Source organism: Oryctolagus cuniculus, chromosome 15 (assembly GCF_051225735.1).
Source record: "Oryctolagus cuniculus isolate XC-2025 breed Fujian yellow rabbit chromosome 15, ASM5122573v1, whole genome shotgun sequence".
Taxonomy (NCBI): domain Eukaryota; kingdom Metazoa; phylum Chordata; class Mammalia; order Lagomorpha; family Leporidae; genus Oryctolagus; species Oryctolagus cuniculus.
The window spans coordinates 59,398,237-59,425,426 of NC_142881.1; the positions used below are offsets into that span (position 1 = coordinate 59,398,237).

Below are 27,190 nucleotides of genomic sequence, written 5' to 3' on the forward strand. Positions count from 1 at the left end.
TCTTGATGTGAATGGAAGGGGAGAGGGAGTGGGAAAGGGGAGGGTGGTGGGTGGGAGGGACGGTATGGGGGGGAAAGCCATTGTAACCCATGAGACGTACTTTGGAAATTTATATTCATTAAATAAAAGATAAAAAAAAAAAGTATACATTATAATATACAAGGTTATATGTAAAGTATATTATAAATTATAATATAAACATAATATATAACTATTAAAAATATATTAATTATAATATAAAACTATATGTAGTATAATGTAAAATGTAATTTAAAATATATAATATAAAAAGAGAAAAAAAACAAGAAGGCACTGTTTTTTAAGAAAAAATAGAAAAAAGAATTTTAAGTCATCCTTTAAGGTATTAATGTTATCCTTAATCAATTCAGTGAGATTTTTTCCTAAGAATGTACACATCAAATTATCATAATATCAAGTGATATGTGGCATATCATTACAAATTCAGTTTAACATTCAAATAAATGTATCTGTCATAAAGACTAATATCCAAATCACTAGACCTCCAAATCTGTATTAACTTGGTCATAGCCAATAATCACCCACAAAGTATTCACTGAGTCGGGATAGGGGAATGCAGAGGGAGTGAGAGGAAGAAACATATCTCTCCTGTATACAATATAACCCATTTAAAACAAACAGAGAAAATATATATAGTCTATAAAAACCTTCCTTCATAACTTTTACCTATTTTCTTTAATAGTTTCTATTTTTGCAGGCTAGGAGGGCATAAAAATATGCCCTTAGAAAATATTATGATATTCCCTATGTTACCCATGGAACTATAGAAAAACAAAAAGAAAATATTATGTTCACCTCAGTTTTTCTATTTATTGTTTTAAATACAAAGGCAGAAATATTTTCTTTTTAATTAACTAGTTGGTTGACTGGCTGAATGGGTGGATGAATATATATTTTCATGGTATCTCTCTCATCCAGAATTAATCCTTCCAACTCTCCTCTCAATATCAATAATTGTAGGAGAGGAATGTTCTCTTTCCTACATTCTGTCTACAACTCCTAGGGGATATATCAGGTTAGATTCCTAGGGAATCTCAGGTTAGGAGCCTATCTTCCATCCAAACTCCCTCTCCTGAAAGTATACCTTATGAAGGATGCCTCCTCCAACTGTTTTCACCACCCTATCCCTGGTCTAGCTCCATAAAATTACATTTTTGCTAGTCAACCTCTCCCACTCTACTGGATCCTCATCCTGACTCCATAAAAGTGCTATTGCTTATATTCAAAGATAATTATGGTCTATGTGCATATGCATAAGTGAAAAAATTAGTGCTTCACCAAGGCCAAGGCCTTTCCACAATGCACCTAGTACACACAGAAAGACAAAAGCATCATACAGCTAAAAATGATTCTCCTTGGCTCTTATCTTGATGTACTCAAATTCTCAGATTAATTACATTATTTATTTTTAAAAGCAAATAATGTAGAGTCCAGAAGTTTACTGCTCTTCAGATATTATACCACATGATGGCATTCACAATTCTCTCAATGCAAAAATTGAAAATTTGAAGTGTTCTTGAAAATAACAAGAATCTGCCAAAAGGCCATCCCCAGTGACTTAACATAGAAATTTGTACATAATTAAAATAGTGATCTCAAATATACTTATAAAACATTTCATTCTTTCATGTTCCTTTGCAAAGCTTGACACTAAAAAAAAAGTAATTATGCTGAAAGTCTATAGAAAACCAATTGTGACAAGTCCAATAATTTAGAAAAGCATGTAAGTACAACTATATACTCCAAGGAATTCTATACTATTAAAAACATGAATGCACACTAATATTCACTTCATGTACAATATAAAAACACTTTCTAGTCAACATAGAAAATTATAATGAGCAATTTTAAGTGGGTTTTAAAAAGGACAATTGATGCATTGACTGTCCAAGGCCTAACTGCAGCCATGTTTTCCAATAGCTATCATACATTATTTATTCCTCTACTAATAACTACAGTAAAAATTAAGGGCTTATATAAAAGCCATCAGAACTGTTAACTGCAGAGATAGATTGCATTTTCTGAAATGTAGCACATCTCTAGATAGTTCTCTTATTGAATATAAACCAAATGACCTGTTCAGCTCTCCCTTCCTCCCTTCAAGGCTGTTGAATCTGAACACATCCTTGTTTTTAGTCTATGCTTACCTCCATCACACTCACTTTTTAAATGTGTCTACAATTCTTTTACTCTCCAAAAGTCATTTAAAGAAAAACAAATTATTCAAATTGTATTAAGTGAAAAGATTTTGTCAAACTTTGTTTTATGTCTGTCAAATTGTTAAGAACAGGGGCCAGGGCCACAGTGTAGCGGGTAAAGCCACCACCTACAGTGCTGTAACTTTGCCTTTCAAATAATTAAATCTTTAAAAAATTGTTACTAACAACAAATACTACTATAGTTTTAATGAACTGTGATCATTTTAAAATTTACCATACATGAATGAAATCAACATCTTTTCATTTTGATTACAGCTTATAGCCCTTGCCTACATTTCTGCGGAACTATGGTCTTTTTTTAAAAAAGATTTACTTATTTATTTGCAAGGCAGAGCTATAGAGAGGCAGAGGCAGAGAGCAAGAGAGAGGTCTTCCATCTGCTGGTTCACTTCCCACATGGCCACAACAGCTGGAGCTGTGCCAATCCGAAGCCAGGAACCAGAAGCTTCTTCCAGGTCTCTGATGTGGGTGCAAGGGCCCAAGACTTGGGGGCCATCTTCCACTGCTATCCCAGGCCAGAGCAGAGAGCTGGATCAGAAGTGGAGCAGCCGGTACTCGAACCAGCACCCATATGGGATGCTGGCACTGCTGCCAGCGGCTTCACCCACCACACCACAGCATCAGCACCAAACTATGGTCTTTTTACTTTTTACTTGAACATTAAGCCCTCAACTGTAATATAAGTTAAAAGTGTTATCTCAAAAATTAAAATAATTTTAAAGAATTTTTAAAATAAATGCATTCTAATTAACAAAAACTAAAAATACATTTTTTTAATTTCATTTCAAGTAAAAATTTGAATAACTATTATTTTCATGTATCAGTACACCAAGTCACAATTTATCCCGCTGCTATCTAGCCTCTCTCCTTTCCTAGTAGTGTTTACCTTCTAAAAGTAGAAACATGGTCTCCTTTATAAGCTAGTCAACTGAAACATATGCTTCAAGAAACACTCCCAACAGTACTGTCAAATAGCTGAGTTCAAATGTACCTTTGGAACTGAAATGTTTGGTTTGTTTTCTGTTTGGGTTTGTTTCTCAATCATTCCACCTAGCATTTAGATTCCCTCTAAAAGGCAAATCTAAATTGACAGATAGGATAGCCCTATGGTAACCTGTTTACAGAGCCCAGAGCCAATCTTTGTAATGAGATATATCCTTCAGAATATAACCCTGGTGTTCTATCAATGAGAACTCACAAATGGACTTACTTGTTACTCCTCTTATGACAGGTACTATCCAACATAAAAATCAAGTCAAGATAGCTGACACAGTTTTCTTCTTTCATCTCATGGACAAAAAGAGAGGACATTGTTGTAATCTAAAACAAGATCTAAGTAAACTTTCACAGGCTTTAAAGCGTGCCCTTTCACTAACAAAGTTTCCAAAGCTATGCTGAACACCAAAAATTGGGGTTAAGAAAAGTAAAATCTGGGGTCAGTATCTAGCACAGTAGTTACTATGTTTCTTGGGACACCTACATCCCACATCAGAGGGTCTGGGTTTGAGTTTGTGCTCTGCTTCCAATTCCAGCTTCCTGTTTATGCACACACTGGGTGGCAACAACTGAGGGTTCAGTACTTGGATTCCTGCCTATCTCTCGAACAAATAATGACTCAGAATGTGACAACCATATCCTAGTAAGATTTTTGTTTGGGAATCACATTGTAGTATTGCTATAAGAGGCAGGTAACATGTAAAATTTAACCACGCTTCAACTTCCTTACTTCATTTGTAAAATTCTCCAGTTCATTGACTATTATCTCCAATCAATCAGGATTACAGAACAGGGGAGGTAAACAGATTAGAAAGATGCTTATAAGAAACAGCATTTTTTCAAAATTACGTATAGCCAAGGTAATTCAAGAACTTTTTATGATAAATTTTACCACGGAAAAACAAATTTCTAAACAACTTTTTTTTTTACTTAATCTATAATAGAAACGTGAACACAGACTTCAAAAAGACTGGCAAAACTGGATTTGTCTTCTATCTCTTGATTAAAAAAATTCTTCTAGAAGGAATATGTATAATATGATTAGTCTTCACTTCTCACAAATGTTTATTTATTTTATTTGAAAGGCAGAGAGACATAGACACACAGGCAAATCATCTATCCACTGGTTCACTTCCTCAGTGCCCACAACAGCCAGGAATGGGCCAGGCTGAAGCCAGGAACTGGGAATTCAATCTAATTCCACTGCTTGAGTCATCACGGCTGACTCCCAGGGTCTGTGTTAGTAGGTAAGCTTGAATCAAGAGCAGAGCCGGGACACAAGTCTAAGTACTCCCATATGGCACATAAACATCTTAACCACTAGGTAGGTCAAACATCTGACCCAATTTATAAAATCTTAAGAGCTAAGGAGCACCTCCCAAACAATTCAGGGACATTTCCTACAACAACCTTTATTTCAACAATCTATGAATATAAATGATGAGAAGCTCACTATTCCATTAGATGCTGGTGATCACTTTTGAGAGGTTTTTCCTTGGGGTGAATTGAAATCTACAGTTCTTAACTTCTATCCAATAGAGATGAGTTTATAAAGTAAGAAAAATATACTTTATAAAGAGAAAAAGTTTAAGTTTGGAGATGGACCATAATATAGCCCTCGTGTTCAGCATCAAAGGAAGAACACATCTGTTGACAGTAGTAATAAATGTCCTTAGGGATAGACTTCAAAACAGGAAAAACCTATCCCCATGAGTCTTCCCTTATATCTCAAACTACCTTTGTCCACACTGTCTGAATTCTCTTCACTCCATTTTATTCTCTACCTGAAAATGAGCTTCTATCAATTTTTTTAAAGATTTATTTATTTGAAAGTCAGAGTTACACAGAGAGAGGAGAGGCAGAGAGAGAAAGAGAGGTTCTTCCATCCGATGGTTCACTCCCCAATTGGCTGCAACGGCCAGAGCTTCACCGATCTGAAGCCAGGAGCCAGGAGCCTCCTCCAGGTCTCCCATGTAGGAGCAGGGGCCCAAGGACTTGGGCCATCTTCCATTCCTTTCCCAGGCCATAGCAGAGAGCTGGATCGGAAATGGAGCAGCAGGTCTGGAACCGGCGCCCAGAGGATTAACCCACTGCGCCACAGCACCAGCCCCACTTCTATCAATTTCAAATTCATTTAATTTAACACATTTTTAATTTTTAAGACAGTAAACTTTGAGAAGCCATGGGGTACACCCATTCAAAGATACATTAGTATGACCTAGCTCGCTGCTCTCCAGTGCACACCCTGGGCACACCTCTGTTAAAGCATGCACAAGTGTCTTATTTTTGCCTGGCAGCAAAAGAGAGGAAAGTGGAAGATTGGAGACACAGAGATAACAGTGTAAAATTTCACTCATTTCCAAAATTTAACTAGGGGTGGCTAATCCCTCACAAACCTTTCTACCAACTCCTCCTCCCAATAAGAATAACATATGACCCATCTGTCTCCAAAATCTAGAGCTCAGGCTCCTCTTAGTAAAACTGTAATTCTTGGCCAGCGCTGCGGCTCACTAGGCTAATCCTACGCCTACAGCGCCAGCACTCTGGATTCTAGTCCTGGTTGGGTCGCCAGTTCTGTCCTGGTTGCTCCTCTTCCAGTCCAGCAGCCATTTGTGGGGTGAACCAACGGAAGGAAGACCTTTCTGTCTTTCTCTCTCTCTCACTGTCTAACTCTGCCTGTCAAAATTTAAAAAAAAAAAAAAAACCTGTAATTCTTTAGGTAAGTTAACATGTACCGGTAGGGTTGTTTAAAAACCTATCTAAAATATGATGCTTATAGAAAAGTCCTAGTATTTAATATAGACAATAATAGTATAGAAAAGTATCAGTATTTAATTGTTTTTTAAAAATGAACTTTTACAATGCAATTAATTTATAAGGTGATAGGTGACTCCCCTTTTAATTATTAAATTCCATGATATGTTATCATTCTTCCTAATTAGTCTAACTTTACTCACTTTTCAACTAGACAGTTCAAGTTGTTTATGCAAAGATTAGTGCAAACTCAAATATATTTAGACAAATAATTTTTATATGCCCCAAAAGCAGATCTTCATTTTGTTCTGTTAGCATTTTATCCTGTACAATCCAGACTCTTATTCCTGCCATCATAAGTTTACTTTGGAGAGACCAATAGATTAATACCTCCTGGTCTCAGCTTCCTTTTTATCTATTAAATTTGTTCAGTATGAATTCTACAGTTTTCAATTAAGTCATTAAACAGGTGAGAGTCAGGCATGAAATCTGATTTTGATACCATCACAAATCTCTTTCCAGATATATAATGAACAATTAATGAACACTTTAGACAGGATTTTCAATTACTAATCACTTTTATGTAAAATAATCTACCTTGTTTTTCATTTTATCAATGTGACATATCACAGGGATGATTTCCATGGTGACTGCTATTTATTATTGCTATTTAAATACATTTTTATTATTTGATTTTCCTGCAGTTTGGTGCCTAGATCTCCAATATGTTTTCAGAGATCATCTTTTTTCCTTTTTTGAAAATAAGTATATTTTCTGTTCCCTGTATTGTGGTCAGTTTGGGTTGCTGTAATAAATATAACATAGAATAGGTGGTCTAAACAACAAATATAGTTTTTTTTTTTATCTTTCACAGTGCTAGAATATAGGCAGTTCCAGGTCAAAGTGATGGCAGATCTAGTGACTGAGAAGGACCTGTTTCCCTATTAGCCAATGACGGCCTTCTCCTTATATCCTCACGTGGCAGAGTACAGAGCACATCATTTGCCTTTCTCATGAGAAGGGCAATAATCCCACTGAGGAGGGTTCAACCGTCATGGCCTAATTACATCCTTTAGGCACCTCATCCTTACACCACCAACTTGGTGTAGAATTTCAACATACAAATTTATGGTGGGGCATATACATCTAGTAAAGAGAACCTTGGTTTCATACAGGTCTGCCATTTCTCAGTGACTCCCAAGAGAAATTCTATAATCATGTCTATGGATCATTTTAGAATTCAGGGATACATTTCCTCAGTATATTCTATATTTCAACTAATTTTTAAAAACTAAGCTCTCTGCTTTATTTTCATCAACTGAAGGTTCAATTCCTTTCAATTAAAATTTGTATTACCTAATACAAGATTCAATGACGTATATCGTAAAAACAAGTCTTTTCCCCATCCCATCTAATTTCTATCTGATCACTTACTCATATAGTTCCAGATATACTATATGTAATACAGTATATAGGCATTTATGTATTAATACAAATAATACCATTGATTTTCTATTTAATTAAATTCTATTGCTAATTTGACATAATTTATGTGAAATATCTGTTATCTATTAATAGCATGTCATCTAATTTATGCAAAAGATCTATTCCTTCCTTATTCATTTTAATGTATCTTTCTCTCAAACCGCAGCTTTGGAATTTCCTTTATCTTACCTTTAACTTCTTACCTAGCAAATAAGACATGCTGCAGAATCCAAGATAACTGAACGGGAAAAGACATGCTGATTTTGACAAAGGGGAGATAATAGAAGAAAAGAGAAGGGAATGCATTCCCTGAGGACAGTTGGAGAGAAGTCTGCAGTGTAAACTCTACAGAAGTAAGAGAGATGCCATGGAATAGCATGGACAGCACAATCAGAAAGCAACAACTGGGATATAACCTGCGACTCCCAAAGCCAGTGGCTAGAGGAGAAACCATCTTCAAGGACCAAGATAAGAGAAGCCTGCGGCAGCCTGTGTCACTGATGATATGGCCTGAGTAAGAATCTTGCAGACCCCACTGACTTTAACCTTGGCCTGGAGCACCAGTGGGGAGCAGGGTACCCACCTAACCTCGTGAAGGGAGAGTACATTCCTTTCCTCTCATCCCCCAACAAGGGTTCCCTGCAGACCAGCAGGGAAGAAGCACCTTCTTAGCAAAATGGAGTAGAGGCTGCTGTGGCCCCAGTGCATATACCACTGAGGGATTTTATTAGAGGGATAAACCTGCGGCCCCAATGACTCTGAGGATGGCTTAGAGGATTGGTGGGGGCAAGGTGCCCAATGAGGCCTGTGAAGAACTCTCCTCCCTCACTCTATCATGGTGCCTGGATTTACCCTGCCAAGGCAGAGCACTAACCAACTTCTATAGGGCAGGCAGCTGGCTCAGGGAAATCCTTGGCTCTCTTCTTGGACACGGGAGGCTTGAAGGGCTGAGAGTGGATTCCCCTACTCCCTGTAACTGTGGGAGCCCTGCATGCTACGACTGTGCAAATTCTGTGATGGCACAACAGGATATGGGGTATGGCTGGGTCTCTGGGTAATCACTATGTCTGGCTTCAGAGGTTTAGAGTGCCCTGAGTGCCAGGTGTAGGTCATCACATAGGACGCTATGCTCACACTGAGGAACACACAGATCCTTTGCATGCTTCATGCAACTGCATGGGGAAGGGGGGCGGGTATAACCACTGTGGGCTCACCCTGGCCATTGGGCACCTTGGCAAAGGATTGAGGCTCTGATCACACCAGCTGAAGTCATCATACCCTCCCCCACTGATGATGATAGAAGTGATCTACCATGTCCAACTACAGTGTCACTCCAGAAATTCAAACAATTTGTCACCACTTGTCCAGCTTCACAAATGATACTTAAATATGTGCTAGACACAGAAACAGAGATAGCATGATGAAAGAATGTGAAGGTAGACAATGTCCTAGTAAAAGTATAAGGGAAATAAAAAACAGACAACAGGAACGTTAATGGAAAGATGGTAGGACTAAACCGTTACTTATTAATAATAACCTTGAGTGCAAATGACCTAAATTCTCCAATTAAAATACACAGACTGGATGAATGGGTTAGAAAGCAGACCCATCTATTAGCTTGCCTACAAGAAACACATCTCACCAGCAAAGATATACACAGACTGAAAGTGAAAGGATGAAAAAGATATTCCATGCTAATGGAAAGCAAAAACAAGCAGGAATAGCCATCTTAGTATCAGAAAAAATCTACTTTAACACAAAAACCATTTAAAGAGATAAAGAAGGGCATTATAAAATGATTAAGGGATCAATTCAACAGGAAGATGTGACAATAGTAAACATATACGCATCCAATGCTAGGGCACCTTGCTATTTAAAGGAAATGTTAGTGGATGTAAAAAGAGACAGTACAATAATAAGGGGACTTCAAGACCCCAATTTTATCAATGGGCAGATCAACTAGACAGAAAATCAAAGAAATGACAGAGCTAATCTGCACTATAGACCAAGTCAATCTAATTGATCTCCACAGAATATTTCATCCCAAAACTGCAGAATACACTTTCTTTTCATCAGTGCATGGAACTCTCTTAGGATTGACCATTTGCTAGGTCAGAAAGCAAATCTCAACAAATTCAAAAAAGCTGAAATCACACCATGTATCTTTCCTGACCACAATGGAATGAAGCTGGAAACTATCAACTTAAGAAACTAGGAAATGTGCAAAAACATGGATAATGAACATGCTCCTGAATGAACAGTAGGTCATAGAAGAAATCAGAAGGGAAATCAAAAAACTCCTAAAAATGAATGAAAATGATAACAACATATCAAAACTTATAGGATACAGCAAAGGCAGTGTTAAGAGGAAAGTTTATAGCAATTAGTGCCTACATCAAGAAATTGGAAAGGCATCAAATAAATGATCTAATAATGCATCTCAAGTACCTGGAAAAAAAGAACAAACCAAAACTAAAATTAGTAGGAGAAAAGAAATAATAAAAATTAGAAGAAAAAAATAAAATTTAAACAAAAAAATCTAAAAGATCACTGAAATGAAGAGCTGGCATTTTGAACAAATAAACAAAATTGATATGCAATTGGCCCAACTAACCAAAAAAATGGAGGAGGTTCAAATTAAAATCAGAGAAGAAAAAGTAGATGTTACAACAGATGCCACCAAAATAAGAAAAAAATTCAGGAATTACTACAAACACCTATATGCCAACAAACTGGAAAATCTAGAAGGAACAGAGATTTCTGGACATATACAATCTACCAAAATTGAGTCATGAGGACATAGAAGACTTAAATAGATCAATAACCAAGATGGAGATTGAATCAGTGATAAAGACCCTCCCAACAAATAAAAACCAGGACCAGATGACTTCACTGCTGGATTCTACCAAACTTTTTAAGGAAAAACTAAACCCAATCTCTCTCAACCTATTCAAAACAATTGAAAGAGAGATAATCCTATCAAAGTCCTCCATGAGGCCAGCATTATCTTAATTCCAAAATCAGAAAAAGATACAAGAAAGAAAAAAAACCAGGGACCAATATCCCTGATGAACATAGATGCAAAAATTCTCAAAATACTGCCCAATAGAATCAAACAACACATCAGGGAGATCATTCACCAAGAACAAATGGGATTTATCCCTGGTATGCAGGGATACATCACATTAACAAACTGAAGAATAAAACCTTATGATTATCTCAATAGAATCAGAGAAAAAATTTAATAAAATACAACATCCTTTCATGATTTAAAAAAAAAAAAACAACCTTAAGCAAATTTAGTATAGAAATAACATACCTCAACATAATCAAGGCAATGTATGACAAACCCAAAGCCAGCATCATATTGCATGGGGAAAAGCTGGACAAATTTCTACCTGAATCAGACAAGGTGCCCACTATCACCATAACTATTCAATATACTTCTGTAAGTTTCAGCCATATTCATTAGACAAGGAAGGGAAATCAAAGGGATAAAATGGTAAAGGAAGAAGTCAAATTACCTCTGTTTACAGATTATATGCTCCTATACATAGGGGACCCAAAATATTCCACTAACAGATTACTGGAACTCATAAGAGTTTAGCAAAGTTGCAGAATATAAAATCAGCAATCCAAAATCAGCAGCCTTTGTATATACAAACAATGCCATGGCTAAGAAAGAACTTGTAAGATCAGCCCATCCACAATAGCTACTAAAAAATTCAAATACCCTAAGATAAATTTAACCAAGGATGTAAAGGATCTTTACAATGAAAATTATGAAACATTAAGAAAAAAAGAAGACAGCAAAAATGGGAAAAAATATTCCATATTCATGGATTGAGAGAATTCATATCATCAAAATGTCCATACTACCCAAAGCAATTCACAGTTTCAATGTGATCCCAATCAAAATACCAAGCAAGTTCTTCTTAAGTCTGGAAAAAAGACCCTAAAATTCACATGGAATCACAGATACACTAAATGGCTAAAACAAGCTTAAACAACAAAAATAAAGCTGAAGGCATCACAATACCTGATTTCAAAACATATTACCAGGCAGTCATAATCACAACAGCTTAGTGGGGCCGGCACTGTGGTGCAGTGGGTTAATGCCCTGGCCTGAAGCACCGGCATCCCATATGGGCTCTGGTGCAAGATCCAGCTGCTCAACTTCCAATCCAGCTCTGCTGTGGCCTTGGAAAGCAGTAGAAGATGGCCAAAAAAGTGAAATCCTATTTTCACAAAAAAATGAATGCAACTGGAGGCACTTGTGCTTAGTGACAGAAGCCAGTCCCCAAAAAACAAATATAATGTTTTCCCTGATTTGTGGCAACTAATATGCAGAATATAAAAATGTAATATATATAGGCAAAATTGACATTCTGAAACTTGATTACTTTTTATAGCCCTTGTCTATATTCTTGAGGAATAATGGCTTTTCTACTTATTATTTGTTTAATTATTCACTGTGATTATAGAGAAATTTAAAAGTAGGTCATCTCATATGTGTGCTGGTTCATGTCCCTGCGGTTCCACTTCTTATCCAGCTCCCTACTAATGTGCCTGGGAAAGCAGTGGAGGATAGCCCAAGTGCTTGGGGCCCTGCCACTCACTATAGGACACCTGGAAGAAGCTCCTGGATCCTGGGTTTCGTCTGACCCAGCCATGACTGTTGCACCTATTTGGGGAGTGAGCCAGCAGATGAAAGATGTGTGTGTGTGTGTGTGTGTGTGTGTGTGTGTCCCTCTCTAACTCTGCCTCTCAAATAAATAAATAAACCTTTTAAAAAGAAAAAAAAAAGATTTGCCTTTGAGTGAATTAGAAAAGCATGTCCCGTCTGGGATGATGAATTAGAAACAAGTGCCACAGGCTGTGTATATAATCCTGCAGGTGTTAGCAGGAAGGCACATAGTTTGCCCAGCAAAGGGAAGACAATGTCATTTTCACTCAGTGCCTCTGCAAGGCAATATGCAAGAGCCCATGTGAGACATCCTATTACCCTCTTCCCCAGATGTCTTTTGAAGGGTTTTTAATTCTTTCATATCTCTTCAGTATTGGATCTCAGTGGTTACAAGCACTGCCAGGCTGTGCTCCCTGCACGCTGGTGAATTTAGATAAGTTACTGATCTTCCTGAACATCAGTTTTCTTCATCAGTAAAATGAATATAATAAGAGTACCTTCCTCAAAAGTATCTAAAAGCTTAAATAAGAAAACCTGGAACTTAGCCCTTGTGGGGAGCAATCCGGACTAGACTGAGTTACTGGAATTAAGACTTATTCTATGCATCTGCTCTCCCACAATATGGCGCTGGGAGAGAAGTAAACAGCTTCTGCACAGCTGCCTCCAGTTCAGCCAATAAACTGTAGGACTTGCTCCTGATTGGAGGAGAGCAGCGTACTCGGCGTGTGGGCAGCCAAGTTAGGATTGGCAGAGGAGGACTATAAAGGAGGAGAGAGACGGCATGCACCAGGAACATCTAAGGGGAACATCTAAGGGAACACCTGTGCAGCCCCCGAGAAGAGCCGGCCGGCGGTGTGCCGCTCCCCTGCGGAAGTGGGGAATGCGGCCAGGGGGAACTGCCCTTCCACGGAGGTGGAAGGGATAGTAGCCAACCCGGGAAGAACCAGCAGCAAACCCGGGGAGGGCCGAGCAGACGAGAGAACAGCGCAGGGTCCTGTGTCGTTCCTCCACGAAGAGGGGGAGCGACATAATGGTGCCGTGACTCGGATATGAAGCCTAGGCAGGGTTTAGTGTTGCTCCTCCATGAAGAGGGGGAGTGACAGCCCTCATCCCTAACACCTAGCAAGGATTCAACAAATTATTACGTTTTTAGTAAGAGAACAGAATCTAACTGTCTACATTTAGTTTAAACATCTCTTATATCTATATAGCTTACAATTATTATTCAAGACTGTTTCATTCTTCATTCTACAAAGAGTTTAAAATAAAGCCTCCCTCTTGTGTCTCAAGGGTCTCCTGACTTCAAAATCTAAGGCATATTTCTTACTTGTGTGCTAATTAGAAACGCAGCATACCTAAAGTGCTCTTTAAGAGAAAATTAACAACAACAAACACTCCTAATGTACAAATGCTTCATAAAGGATCTTCAGCTCTTTGAAATCAATTTCAGAATGGAATATAAAAAGTAGGCTCTAGGGTTAGGGCCACAATTGTTAAATGCAGTAAGTGTTGGGACCTACATGATTCTGCACTTTTTATTTCCTTGATTTTCAAGACCTCTGTTTTTCAACACAACAAAACATTCTTACTTTTTTGTTTTTAATAGGCAGAGTGGACAGTGAGAGAGAGAGACAGAGAGAGAAAGGTCTTCCTTTGCCGTTGGTTCACCCTCCAATGGCCGCCGCTGCAGCCGGCGCACCGCGCTGATCCGATGGCAGGAGCCAGGAGCCTGGTGCTTTTCCTGGTCTCCCATGGGGTGCAGGGCCCAAGCACCTGGGCCATCCTCCACTGCACTCCCTGGCCATAGCAGAGAGCTGGCCTGGAAGAGGGGCAACCGGGACAGAATCCGGTGCCCCGACCGGGACTAGAACCCGGTGTGCCGGCGCCGCAAGGTGGAGGATTAGCCTATTGAGCCACGGCGCCGGCTCCAATCTTACATTTTTCAAACACAAGGTAAATATCTCAAACATATTATAATTCAAACTTTAAAAAACTGTTGGAGGGGCTGTCACTGTGATGTAGTAGGTTAAGCCTCCACCTGTGGCACCAGCATCCCATATAGACACTGGTCATGTCCCCGCTGCTCCTCTTCAAATCCAGCTCTCTATTTATGGACTGGGAAAACAGTGGAAATGGCCCCAGTGCTTGGGCCCCTGCACCCACATGAGAAACCCGAAAGAAGCTCCTGGCTTCAGATAGGCCCAGCTCTGGCCATTGCAGCCATTTGGGGAGTGAACCTGTGGATGAAGACCTCTCTATTTCTCTGTAATGCTGCCTCTCAAATAAATAAATAATCTGAAAACAAAAAAAAATTGGAGTACTTAAAGTTCTCTATTAAACCTTTGGATAGCCATCTTATTGATATTCTTTGAACAACAAATTGAGCCTTTGCCCCCCAAAAAATGTTGAGTTGTAAGGATTGTTGGATTGTTTATAAGGATTCCCCAAATTAAAAATATTTGCTTACTCTTAGTAACAAAAACTGAATTTGTTTCCCCACAATAAAACTTAAATAAAAGCTGCAAAAATAATTTTTAAAATGTCTGAACATTGCATTAACAAATATGAAAAAAAAGGGAAAAATGATTCTACTTGTATTTAGGTCTTATTACATACTTCTAATCAATCATGAATGGCTGGTGAAGTCCAATCTCCCTCTTAAGAAAAAGAAGTGGGTCCAGTGCTATGGCATAGTAAAGCTGCCAGCTGCCACCTTCAGTGCCAGGGTCCCATATGGGTGCCAGTTCAAGTCCTGCTGCTCCACTTCCAATCCAGCTCCCTGCTAATGTGCCTGGGAAAGCAGCAGCAGATGGCCCAAGTACTTGGGCCCATGCACCCAAATGGGAGAACCAGATTAAGCTCCTGGATTTAGCCTGGCCCAGCTTTGGCCACTGTGGCAATTTGGAGAGTGAACCAGTGGATGGGAGATCTTTCTCTCTCTCTTTCCATCTCCCCTCCTCCCTTACCCTCCCTCTCTCTCTCTCTGCCTTTGCCTTTCAAATAAATAAATAAATCTTTTTTTAAAAAGAGCAAAAAGTTACCATTTTTATTTAACTGAAAAGTAACATTGAATTTAAGAATTTCACAACATCCATTACCCTTCCCCTGACAAGATACCACTCAGTTATTTTATAAAATGCTTATTCACACTAAATCTCACCCTACACATTGAAATGGTGCACATTTTTAAACTTGCAGCTAGGTAGTAAAAAAATAGAAACAGCCAGTGGCTTTATACTGTGTAGCAATGTCTTACAACTTAAGGACTTCTGATACCTTATAAAAATTACACCAGAACTAAGACCTTATCCCCTATCCCAGCTCATATAAGTACAACTCAGGGGGCGGGAAGGGGGAGGGGTTGGCACTGAATAATAAAATGCAAATGTGAGACATCAGAGAAGCTTTTGTTGAGTCACCCAGAACAGGAGTAACCCTCAGCTACAAAACACCAGATTTTAGCAACCGGGAGGAAGCAACATGCCCTTCAAATACATCATGAAAGTGACAGTGACTTTGCTTCAAGTCTAGCAAGCCTGCGGTTTGTATTGCTCCACACCTTTATGCAACAGCTCAAATGAATATGAATTTTCCTAAATTCTGATATTTTTGAAAGGCAGAGAACAAAAAGAATGGTAAAGGAAGACAAATTCTTGCCAACCTCAATCTGAACCTGCTTATCAGAATAAGGAAAACCAAAGATCTTAAAAATACTAAATTCATTTTTTTCCAGAAATCAGAAAATATACTTGGGAAAACCTATTATGGTATCTAAATGTTTTTAGAACTTCAGCTTCTTGTGTTCCCTGGTTTTTCATTTTTCAAACTCCTTAAAGAGAGTTTTTAAGTCTGTGCCAAAATTTTTAAATCTGACCATCCAAGTTCCCTATTTTTCAACACTCTAGTTTCTCCAGGAACCCTGGCTATACTTATTAACCCCATTTAGGGATGGCATTAGGCACAATTAGGTTAAAATACCATTTCCCATATCAGAGTGTTTGGTTCAAGTCCTTATTCCTCCTTCAAACCCAGCTTCCTGAAAACTTTCTGCAAACAGCAGATGACGGCTTAAATCACTTGTGTGTCTGACACCAACATAGGAGATCCAGACTGAACTACAAATTCCTGCCTTCAGCTTGGCCTAGCCCTGACTATTTTAGGCATTTGGGAACTAAATCAGTGGATGGATCTCTCTCCCTCTCTCCCTCTCTCCCTCTCTCCCCCTCTCTCTCTCTCTCTCTCATCAGTGGATGGATCTCTCTCCCTCTCTCTCTCTCTCTCTCTCTCTCTCAAATATAGTGAAAATAAACAAATAAAAATTTAACCCTATTTAACTCTTTCTTATCCCACTTGCCAAGCATCCTGTATGTAAAGTATGTAAATGTACTACCTTTACATCACAAAGGCAGTATTACAAATATGTTTGCATTCTTGCTTATATTTTTAAAAAGAAACAATGAGAAAAAAAGATTAAACTCCTAGAAGATAACAAAAAAGAAAGAAACCATGAAATAAAAATGGAAACAGATTTTAAAGGCTTGGCCTTAAGAAGAAAACAGAGAAGCAGACAGAAGAATGCTAGCCTCCTCTAAAGGTATCTAGTTTTAGAGTTTTGACTTTGGACTCATGTAAATTTACATAATTACATGTAAATTTTACATAATTACAAAACAATTCATAAATCAATCCTGAAAACTCAAAAGCAAACAAAAGAAAAACTTTATCTATATTTCTGGTTATCTATATTTCATAACCACACAGAATGGAATAATTTCAAGTGGCTTTAAAACATGGCATTTTTTACTGTAATAACTGGGGGGGGGGTATACACTATTATATAAAGAACATTAAAGTTAAACTGCATTTGCTATTTGTAGGATTTATGAGTGCGAATGTGCATGCATTTGTGTGTACACAGACATACATACACATAATATAATGCTAGATATATATACATATAACATTAGGATAAATAAAATAATTATATTATTGATTGAGAAATAAGAGCGTCAGTATAAAAACCATATAATACAAAATTTAAATTAGAACCTTTAATCTTATGCATGAGCTGGAATTATCAGCATGAGCCCTTTTTTTTTTCTTCCTAAAAAAATAACCTATTACCCAGCTCTATTGACATATAAAGGAGGATCAACCGTGGCAAACCTGATGCCAAGATTGTGCTCTAAATACTGTTTCCCAATAAAAGGAATGAGGCTTCCTGGATAAAAGGCTGGTTGCATGTCTAGGCCTAGAAATACACAAAACAAGCTTAGAACATCTTCTTGTGCTAGAAACAAAACCCACAGAGATTTTTTTTGTCAAAAGGCTCAAGAGTCTATTTAAAAGAGCTCTTACTGGCCAAAAATGGGAAAATTTTAACACCAAAAAAAAAATCGTAGCAACCACATGAATCTTGGATTCTGATTTCAAAATATAACTATCAAAAGTTAATTTTTAACTGTCTTAAAAGTTAAAAAGTAGACACAAACAAGTTATTTGATAATAATGAGTTTCTGTTAATTTTATTGGTGATAGTATTGTAGTCTTTTAATTCCTTATCCATTGGACAAAATTTTTTTTTAACTTTTATTTAATGAATATAAATTTCCAAAGTACAGCTTATGGATTACAATGGCTTGCCCCCCATAACTTCCCTCCCACCCGCAACCCTCCCCTTTCCCACTCCCTCTCCCCTTCCATTCACATCAAGATTCATTTTCGTTTCTCTTTATATACAGAAGATCAGTTTAGCATACATTAAGTAAAGATTTCAACAGTTTGCTCCCACACAGAAACATAAAGTGAAAAATACTGTTTGAGTACTAGTTATAGCATTAAATCTCAACGGTACAGCACACTAAGGACAAAGATCCTACATGAGGAGTAAGTGCACAGTGACTCCTGTTGTTGACTTAACCAATTGACACTCTTGTTTATGGCCTCAGTAATCAACCTAGGCACTTGTCATGAGCTGCCAAGGCTATGGAAGCCCCCTGAGTTCACCGACTCTGATCATATTTAGACAAGGCCATGGTCAAAGTGGAAGTTCTCTCCTCCCTTCAGAGAAAGGTACCTCCTTCTTTGATGACCCGTTCTTTCCACTGGGATCTCACTCGCGGAGATCTTTCATTTAGGTTGTTTTTTTCCCCAGAGTGTCTTGGCTTTCCATGCCTGAAATAGTCTCATGGGCTTTTCAGCTGGATCCGCATGCCTTAAGGGCTGATTCTGAGGCCAGAGTGCTGTTTAGGACATCTGCCATTCTATGGGTCTGCTGTGTATCTCACTTCCCATGTTGGATCTTTCTCTCCCTTTTTGATTCTATCAGCTAGTATTTGCAGACACTATTCTTGTTTATGTGATCCCTTTGGTTCTTAGTCCTATCATTATGATTAATTGTGAACAAAAATTGATCACTGGGACTAGTGAGATGGCATTGGTACATGCCACCTTGATGGGATTGAATTGGAATCCCCTGGTATGTTTCTAACTCTACCTTTTGAGGTAAGTCAGCTTGAGCATGTCCCAAATTGCACATCTCTTCCCTCTCTTATTCCCACTCTTATATTTAGCAGTGATCACTTTTCAGTTAAGTTTCAGCACTTAAGAAGAATTGTGCATTGATTACAGTATTCAACCAAAAGTATTAAGTAGAACAAACAGAAAAAATACTAAGAGGGATAACATATTAAGTTGCTCATCAACAGTCAGGGTGAGGGCTGATCATATTAATATGGACAACTGATTTTCAAAAAATATACAATGTAATTCAATGGAGAGAAGACAGTTTTCAGTAAATAGTGGTGGTATAACTGGATATTTATATGTAAAACAGAAACCTTTTGTCCAATTTCTTGTATCATATACAAAAATTTATTTGAAATGGATCATAGAGCTAAAGGTAAGAGCCATAACTTTTAAACTTCTAGAAGAAACACAGGAGGAAAATCTTCTTAACTTTGGGTTAGGCAAAGATTTCTTGGATATAACACCAAAAGCATAAAAAAAATAATGAACTGGATTTTACCAAAATTTTAAAATTTTACTGTTTGAAAGATAATATTAAGAAAATGAAAGGTCGGGGCCGGCACTGTGGCATAGTGGGTAAAGCCACCGCCTGCAGTGCCGGCATCCCATATAGGTACCAGTTCAAGACCCGGCTGCTCTACTTTCAATCCAGCTCTCTACTATGGCCTGGGAGAGCAGGAGAAGATGGCCCAAGTCCTTGGGCCCCTGCACTCGGATGGGAGACCCAGAAGAAGCTCCTGGCTCCTGGCTTTGGATCAGCACAGCTCCAGGCATTGCAGACAATTGGGGAGTGAACCAGAGGATGAAAAACACCTCTCTCTTTTCTCTCTCTCTCTCCCTCTCTCCCTTTCTCTGTCTCCCTCTCCTCCTCTCCCTCACTCTCTCTCCCTCTCTTTCTCTCTCTGAGTAACCCTGACTTTCAAGTAAAATAAATAAATCTATTATAAAAAAGGAAGGAAGGAAGGAAGGGAGGGAGGGAGGGAGGGAGAGAGGGAGGGAGGAAGTAAATGAAAGGGCAGGGGGCTGCACCAGTTCGAGACCCGGCTGCTCCACTTCCAATCCAGCTCTCTAATATGGCCTGGGAAAGCAGTAGAAGATGGCCTGTCCTTCTCTCTCTGTATAACTCTGAGCTCCAAATAAATAAATAAACCTTTAAAAAAAAAAGAAAATTAAAAGGCAAACCACAAACTAGGACAAATTATTTTTAAAACCCAAACACTCATCTGAAAAGGACTTGTATCCAGAAAATATTAAAAAAATTTATAAATCAATAATTAAAACAAAAAATTTTCAACAAACAAACAGCTTGAAAAGAGATTTCACTAAAGTAGACAGAGGGTAAATAAGCACATAAGAAATGCTTAAGGCCAGCACTGTGGTACAATGGCCGAAGCTGCTGCCTGCTATGCCAGCATCCCATATTAGAATGCTGCCAGTTTGAGTTCCTATTGCTATACTTCGAGACTAGCTCCCTGTTACTGGGCCTGGGAAAGCAGCAGAACGTGGCCCAAGTACTTGGGCCCTGAACCCATGTGGGAGACCTGAAGAATTCCAGCTTCTGCTTCAGCCTGGCATTGTGAATATCTGGGATGTAAACCAGCAGATGGATGATCTCTGTCTCTCTCTATCACTCTCAAATTAAAAAAATAAAATAAAAGAGAGAGATAGGAATAGATTAGCCAAAGGAGAAATGCAAATTAAAGCCACAGTGTAGGCTGTCGCCACGGCTAACGAGGCTAATCCTCCGCCTGCGGCGCTGGCACCCGGGTTCTAGTCCCAGTGGGGGCACTGGGTACTAGTCCCAGTTGCTCCTCTTCCAGGCCAGCTCTCTGCTGTGGCCCAGGTGGGCAGTGGAGGATGGCCCAAGTGCTTGGGCCCTGCACCTGCATGAGAGACCAGGAGGAAGCGCCTGGCTCCTGGCTTCAGATCAGCACAGCGCACCAGCCATAGCAGTCATTTGGGGGTGAACCAACGAAAGGAAGACCTTTCTCTCTCTCTCTCTGTCTCTCTCTCTCTCTCTCACTAACTCTGCCTGTCAAAAAAAAAAAAAAAAAAAAAAAAAAAAAAAAAACCACAGTGTATACTACCACACACCTACAACAACAGCTAAAATTAATCATGGCAAACATGAGAAACAATGGAAAATCTTACACACTGCTAATGAAAACACAAAGTGATATAACCACTTTGGAAAAGAGCTTGGCAGGGTCTCATACAATTAAACTTATAACCACCCAATGACCCAACAATGCCAATCCAAGAGCAATGAAAGCATATGTTGACACAGAGGCCTGAAAACCAATGTTAAGGGTGGCCTTTTTCATAGTAAAAATAAAAATCAATTCAAATTTCCTTTAACAGGTGAATGAATAAATAATTTGATGCAATGATACCTTCAAAAGTTATGCAAGGGGGCTGGTGATGTGGCGCAGTGGGTTAATGTCCTGGCCTGAAGTGTTGGCATCCCATATGGGCGCCGGTCCAAGACCCGGCTGTTCCACTTCCAGTCCAGCTCTCTGCTGTGGCCCGGGAGGGCAGTGGAGGATGGCCCAAGTGCCATTGCAGCCAATTAGGGAGTGAACCATCAGATGGAAGACCTCTCTCTCTCTCTGCCTCTCCTGTCTGTGTAACTCTGACTTTCAAATAAATACATAAATCTAAGAAAGAGAGAAAGAGAGAAGGAAGGAAGGAAGGAAGGAAGGAAGGAAGGAAGGAAGGAAGGAAGGAAGGAAGGAAGGAAGGAAGGAAGGAAAATCTCACTCTTTCTCTCTCAAAAAAGAAGTTATGCAAGAAAAAAATTTTATAAAGACAATAATAACTGAATATGAAAAGCATTTTGCTGAATGAAAGGTTCAGACATAAGTAAATACACACTGAATGATTCATTTATACAACATTCTTAAAAGAGCAAAAATATAGAAACAGAAAACAGTTCAGTGGTTGCTGAGGCCAAAAGGTGATAGACAGGACTGACAGAGGGGCACAAGAAAACTTAACAGGGTAATGGCAACATTCCATTTGATTGTGGTAATGATTTTATGACTAGATACAATTGTGAGAACCCATCAAACTGAATTTTAAAAGTATGAATTGAATTTAAAAATTATTTCACAATAAATATGACTTTAAAAAAAATTTTATAGGACATAACGTTTTGGCACAATGAGGTTAAGCCGCTGCTTGGGACACCTGTATCCTGTATCAGAGTGAAGGGGAGTCCCAGCTACTCCACCTCTGATCCACCTCCCTGCTAATGTGCCAAGGAAACAGCAGGTGATGACTCAAGTACTTGAGTTCCTGCCACCCTTCTGGGAGACCCAGATGGAGATCCTGGCTCCTGGTTCAGGATCCCAGCCGGGGCAATTGTCAGTCATTTGGGGAAACAATCAGTGGATGATGGATCTCTCCCTTTCTCTCTCCCCTTCACCCTTTCTCTGTTTTTCATATAAATGAATATTCTTTTTAAAAATCTTTTCTATTCATCTATTACTTCAGTAACAGAAAATATTTCTGTTATTTCATTTACTATATAATTTCAAATTTCCACTGATATCCATTAGCTCTACAAGTTCTTTCAGTGGATCTCTCACCAGGTCCTCTGAATTAATACTTTCAAAATTTAAGTAGCTATTTTTCCTTTTTAGTAGTTTTTCTTAAGTGTCTTTACTGCTTTGTTACCTCTCTCTACTTATTTGGTGCACAAGCCCATATAACTACTTAACAATATTTGCTTCTCAGGTTTCAAACATGTGTGTCCAAGTTATCCTCAATGTCATTTAACCCACCAGATCAGTTATTTGTTATCTATTTGATTTATAATTTTTTGTGGCAAGAATTCTAAGTTAATCCACATATGTGTTTACAGAAGAAAATTACAAAAATAAAAGCTTTGAATATTTTGTTTGGCTTTATACTCCCTTTTCTGATACTGATTATTTCTTATTGATACTCTTTTAATAATGAAATTTTTTAAAAGAGCCAAATGATTATCATCTCACATTACCATCCCAAGATTGTTGGATGGTATTTTTATATAATCCAGATTATATAAAAATGTACAAGTACTACATGTGACAAATTTGAAAACATTTTTTAATCTGAAGATATCACTGAAGATTCCCTAGCAAACTCTTACTGCCACTCTCGTCTTTTTTCAACACTACTGACAGTGACATGTTTCTAAACTCATTCACTTAAACAAGCCCAGTTTAATATGGCACAAGGCACAGAGCCCAGGGTCTTCAACTTAGTAGGTGCTTTGTGAGTATTTGAACATCAAAGTACATTACAAAGTACTGTCTCTGAATTCCTTCCCCCTATCCAACAACTTTTTCCCATTTAGACTGACCCAGTTAATTTTGACCTAACAAAAGTTGAAAATCAAGTTAAATCTATTGCTAGACTGAAGGAGTAAAAAGAAGGAAAGTAGTTAATCTCATCGACAATAATCTGTTAGAAAAAAATACTAGAAGTAGTATTCACAGATCCATATTTGCTAAATAATTTTACTTTAAGCAATGGCTTGATCATATATGTCCTAACATGTGGATATTTGACCTCATTTAATAACTCTTGGTTATCTCCCAAAAACCAAGCCTCTTTCTTCTGAATTGAGTAATAGAGACCAAACATTTTCTGCTCATAGAAAATCTGTGGCCACATTTATGCCCACATATATCACTGTGTGACTTAAAAGGGTATCAGTTCTCCACTGTTTTTCCACCAAAATACAAGTGACATTTAAAGTGCATTTAATATTCCCAATCCAACATATTCTCCTCACTACAGACTGCCACTCCAGGTGAGGAAGGCAATTGGTTTCCATGAAATTTCCCATAAGATTTCTGTTAACTCTGAATTTCATTTTCCATCAAACCATAATACACCAGTGTCCTGAAATCAGTTGAGAACTGCTAGATTTTTGGGTTTTAGATTTTTGTTCTGCTTTATTCCTGGCTTTGTTTTATATCCTCACACTTATTTTTCTTTCTTCTTTCACTCCACATTTAATTTATCCTATGTTGGATTTTGTGCAGCCTTGAAAGTCAACTTAAATCCTTTCTACAACAAGGCAAGAAATAAATAATCATTCCATGTACCTACAAAAGCAATCTCTTCCCACTTATTCTAGATATTGCCTTAAAATTTTAACTCCTTATATCTCTTAACTTTTCTTTACATATTGAGTATGCAAGGATCAAAATCTGTAAGTTCCTTCCTTTTATCAATTATCTATATAAAAATATTTAATGCTTGCATACACAAAAATAGAAGGAAAACATCCACGCACAATTTAAGTTTAGAAGCCCAGAACAAAAATTTAACAGACTGCACAAATTGCTTGTTGCACAACTTTTATGTGTAAAGAATGTAAACTTCCAGTGCCTTACACAGAAAAACTCAAGTAGTAATAGCTCAATTACACATAAGGAATTTTTAATGCTGATATAAGACTACTATAGCTTGGACACTGGCACATAAGAATTTGCTTAGCACTATTTTTAAGATCACTAATAAATATTCCAGAATAGAGTTTCTGCTCAAATGAGTCTGTTTGAGTTGTTGTGAAAGAAAAAAAAAATGTATAAGAGAATCACATTTTTATCTAAAGCTGAAATGCCTGCCAATCTACTCGGAAAAGCAGACATTTAAAATTAGAGTTTTCATTGTCTAGAGTTTATTGTTACTAAAAGATTAGTTATAAAAGTAATAAGAACACACATAGTCTCTATTTATCCCATTTTATAGAAGTAATGTCCTTTCATTGCCCCCAAAGTTATCTAACCAAGCAAAAGATAATCTATAATTATTAGGATTTGCCTTACAGCAAAGTTTGATTTTAAAAAGTTTGACACTTCACTCACCTACTGCAGGACAGAGTATTGCCCATATACAGATACTAAACCAATTGTCTAAGCAATTTCTTGTGTTTAGAAATTCAGTGCCACTATTATGGCTCACAATTTGGCTTATGATGCATCTGTAAGCAAACAGCCTGACAAGCACCCTAGTGTATTTCAGGATGACTGACAGGACACAGTGGCTCAAGCAAGAAAGGGGGATGGGTACTCTTAAAGCAACATACCAGTGAAGAGCCACATCAAACAACAGAATCAGACTTGAAATTCTGTTTTCCAAATTTGCAAATACAACTTTCATGTGTATTAATGAACGCAAAACACTGTAAATTCCAAAGTGAAGAGAATTTGTAAAAGTAAAAACATTTAAAACAGGCACACAATATACTTCCCTTTCCCTACCAAGTTTCTAAATCACCTAAGAATACTCCAATTATATTCAATATAAATTAAATCAGGGTATCTAGAGAAAAACAGTTCTTATATCATGCTCAGATATTTACCAAAAGCTCTTAGACTAGCAATTTAACAATGAAAGCAACTTAAATATATTTGATTGATGAAAACTACTATTGAGACAGAGGTAAGAGGTCCTTTCACTTTCCCCCTACTATATCCCTTCCCTATGGCATACTTCCTTAGCTAAAAAATAGACCAAAAACTTCAAAAATTCCAATTACAGGTATTTCTATGTTAGCTTGTGGAAAATATTTAGGGGATACGTTGGTTTCATTCTACATATTTATAATTTTTACTATATTATTTCATAATACTTTGCACTGCTCAATGTTTTTACAATTAAAAAAACAATCAGCTCTACTTGTATTTTTTTTTAGAGCCACTCATTTTTAAAAGCAATCCCTCATTTAGGCAGCAGAGGGTGTCGTTAGATACTGAAAGCCCTAATATTGCACGCAGTGACTTTCATTTTTATTCTCCAACTAGGAACTGGGACACACCATCTCAAATTTCTTTATCAAGTGTGTTTAGAAATACCTTATTTCATTTGACCCATATATGTTTGACTTGTAGAGCCCAGGCAAGTGTTACTGTGACAAACTACCATTATGTCTTCTAACCACCCCATCTGATTCACCATCTAAAAGAAAAGCACTAGAAGCCTAGAAAGTAGCAGAACTGGGTTCAACCATTAGATTAAATTTTCCAGAACTCTCAACTTTTCTGCAACAAAAAACTGTGCAAATAAAAACTGTACATAAAATTTCCCAACCCTACTAAAATACCCAAAGCAAAATTGAATTACAGAACTAAAGTATAAGATAATCTCTTCAAAATTATATAACATTTGTAAATAGTTTAATTCATAGTTCTTGCCATATTTAATATCTGCTAACTTCCATTGTGTATTAAAAGCTATAGGCTAATTTTAAATAAGTTTCCAGTTATCATAGAGCATTATTTTATTTCTCATGAGCAGGCAGTGTTAAGACTAGCAAAGTTCTCATAGAATCTATAGGTTCTTTGTTTTACAAATTAACATCCACTCAGTTTGGAAAAAGCATGGAAATCAACTTACCTGATTTATTCTAAAACTAAAAATTTTACTATCTAATTAGCTAAAATCATTAAATATCCCAAATTTATCTGGACTGAAGAGAAAATTTTCTATGCTTCTCTGAATATGCTATTAAATTAATCATTTAATTAATAATTTAATAATTAAATACCTGAGATAATATTAATTTAATGCTATTAAATTAAATAAATAAAACAGATCTAAAAGCTGAAAGAGTAATCTTTCTTCCCACTCACAGACTTATCTCCAATAACATGTCCTTTTTGCTGAAGTATTACATTTTCCAAAAAGAAAAATAACCCTTCTCCTACTCAACTGTCATTCAAAATAAGAAACCATAGTTTCTCTTTTTTGGAAAGGAAATTCTACTTCTAATGAAAAAATTTGGGGATTCTTCATTGAAGTAAAGTGTAGGGCAGGCATTTGGCACAGTGCTTAGGATACCCACACGCCTAGGTCTGAGTAAAGCTCTACTCCTGAGCCCATGATTCCAGATTCCTATTAATATGTGCCCTGGGAGAAGCACGTGATGGCTCAAGTACTAGGGTCCCTGCAGAAGGGATATGTCTCTCTGTGTCTCTCTCTCTCTCTCCTTCTCCCTCTCCCTCTCTCTCTCTCTTTCTCTCTCTCTCTCCCTCTCTCTCTCTCTCTGTCTCTTTTTTTTCCTCTCTCTCTGCCTTTCAAATGAACTAAATAATTTTTAAAGAAAAAATTGTTCTATAAAATTATTTCTCAGGGCCCAGCACTATGGCATAGTGGGTAAAGTCACCGGCAGCAGTCTGGCATCCCAGCTGCTCCACTTTCAATCCAGCTCTCTGCTGTGGCCTGGGAGAGCAGTAGAAGATGGCCCAAGTGCTTGGGCCCCTACACCTGTGTGGGAGACCTGGAAGAAGCACCAGGCTCCTAGCTTCAGATCGGAACAGCTCAGGCCATTGCGGCCAACTGCAAAATGAACCAGCAGATAGGAGACTCTCTCTTACTCACTCTCTCTTTCTCTATCTCTATCTCTATCTCTCTCTGCCTCTCTGTAACTCTGTCAAATAAATTAAAAAAAATCTTTAAAAAAACTATTTCTCAATGTGGCAAT

The 27,190-nt window shown here is 37.7% G+C and overlaps 1 protein-coding gene across 2 annotated transcripts in view; it reads right to left on the minus strand.

Moving 5' to 3' along the window:
• The window catches only part of CTNNA3 (catenin alpha 3), a 1,694,949-nt gene that overhangs the window by 1,650,073 nt on the left and 17,686 nt on the right, over positions 1–27,190 (minus strand). Inside the window, exon 1 of one of the 2 annotated variants that reach the window (XM_017348752.4) lies at positions 24,573–24,710. The exons of the other annotated variant lie outside the window; for it this stretch is intronic. The gene's annotated coding sequence lies outside the window, so the exon portion shown is untranslated. Of the gene's footprint in view, positions 1–24,572; positions 24,711–27,190 lie in introns of those variants that run through there. 2 annotated transcript variants of the gene reach the window in all.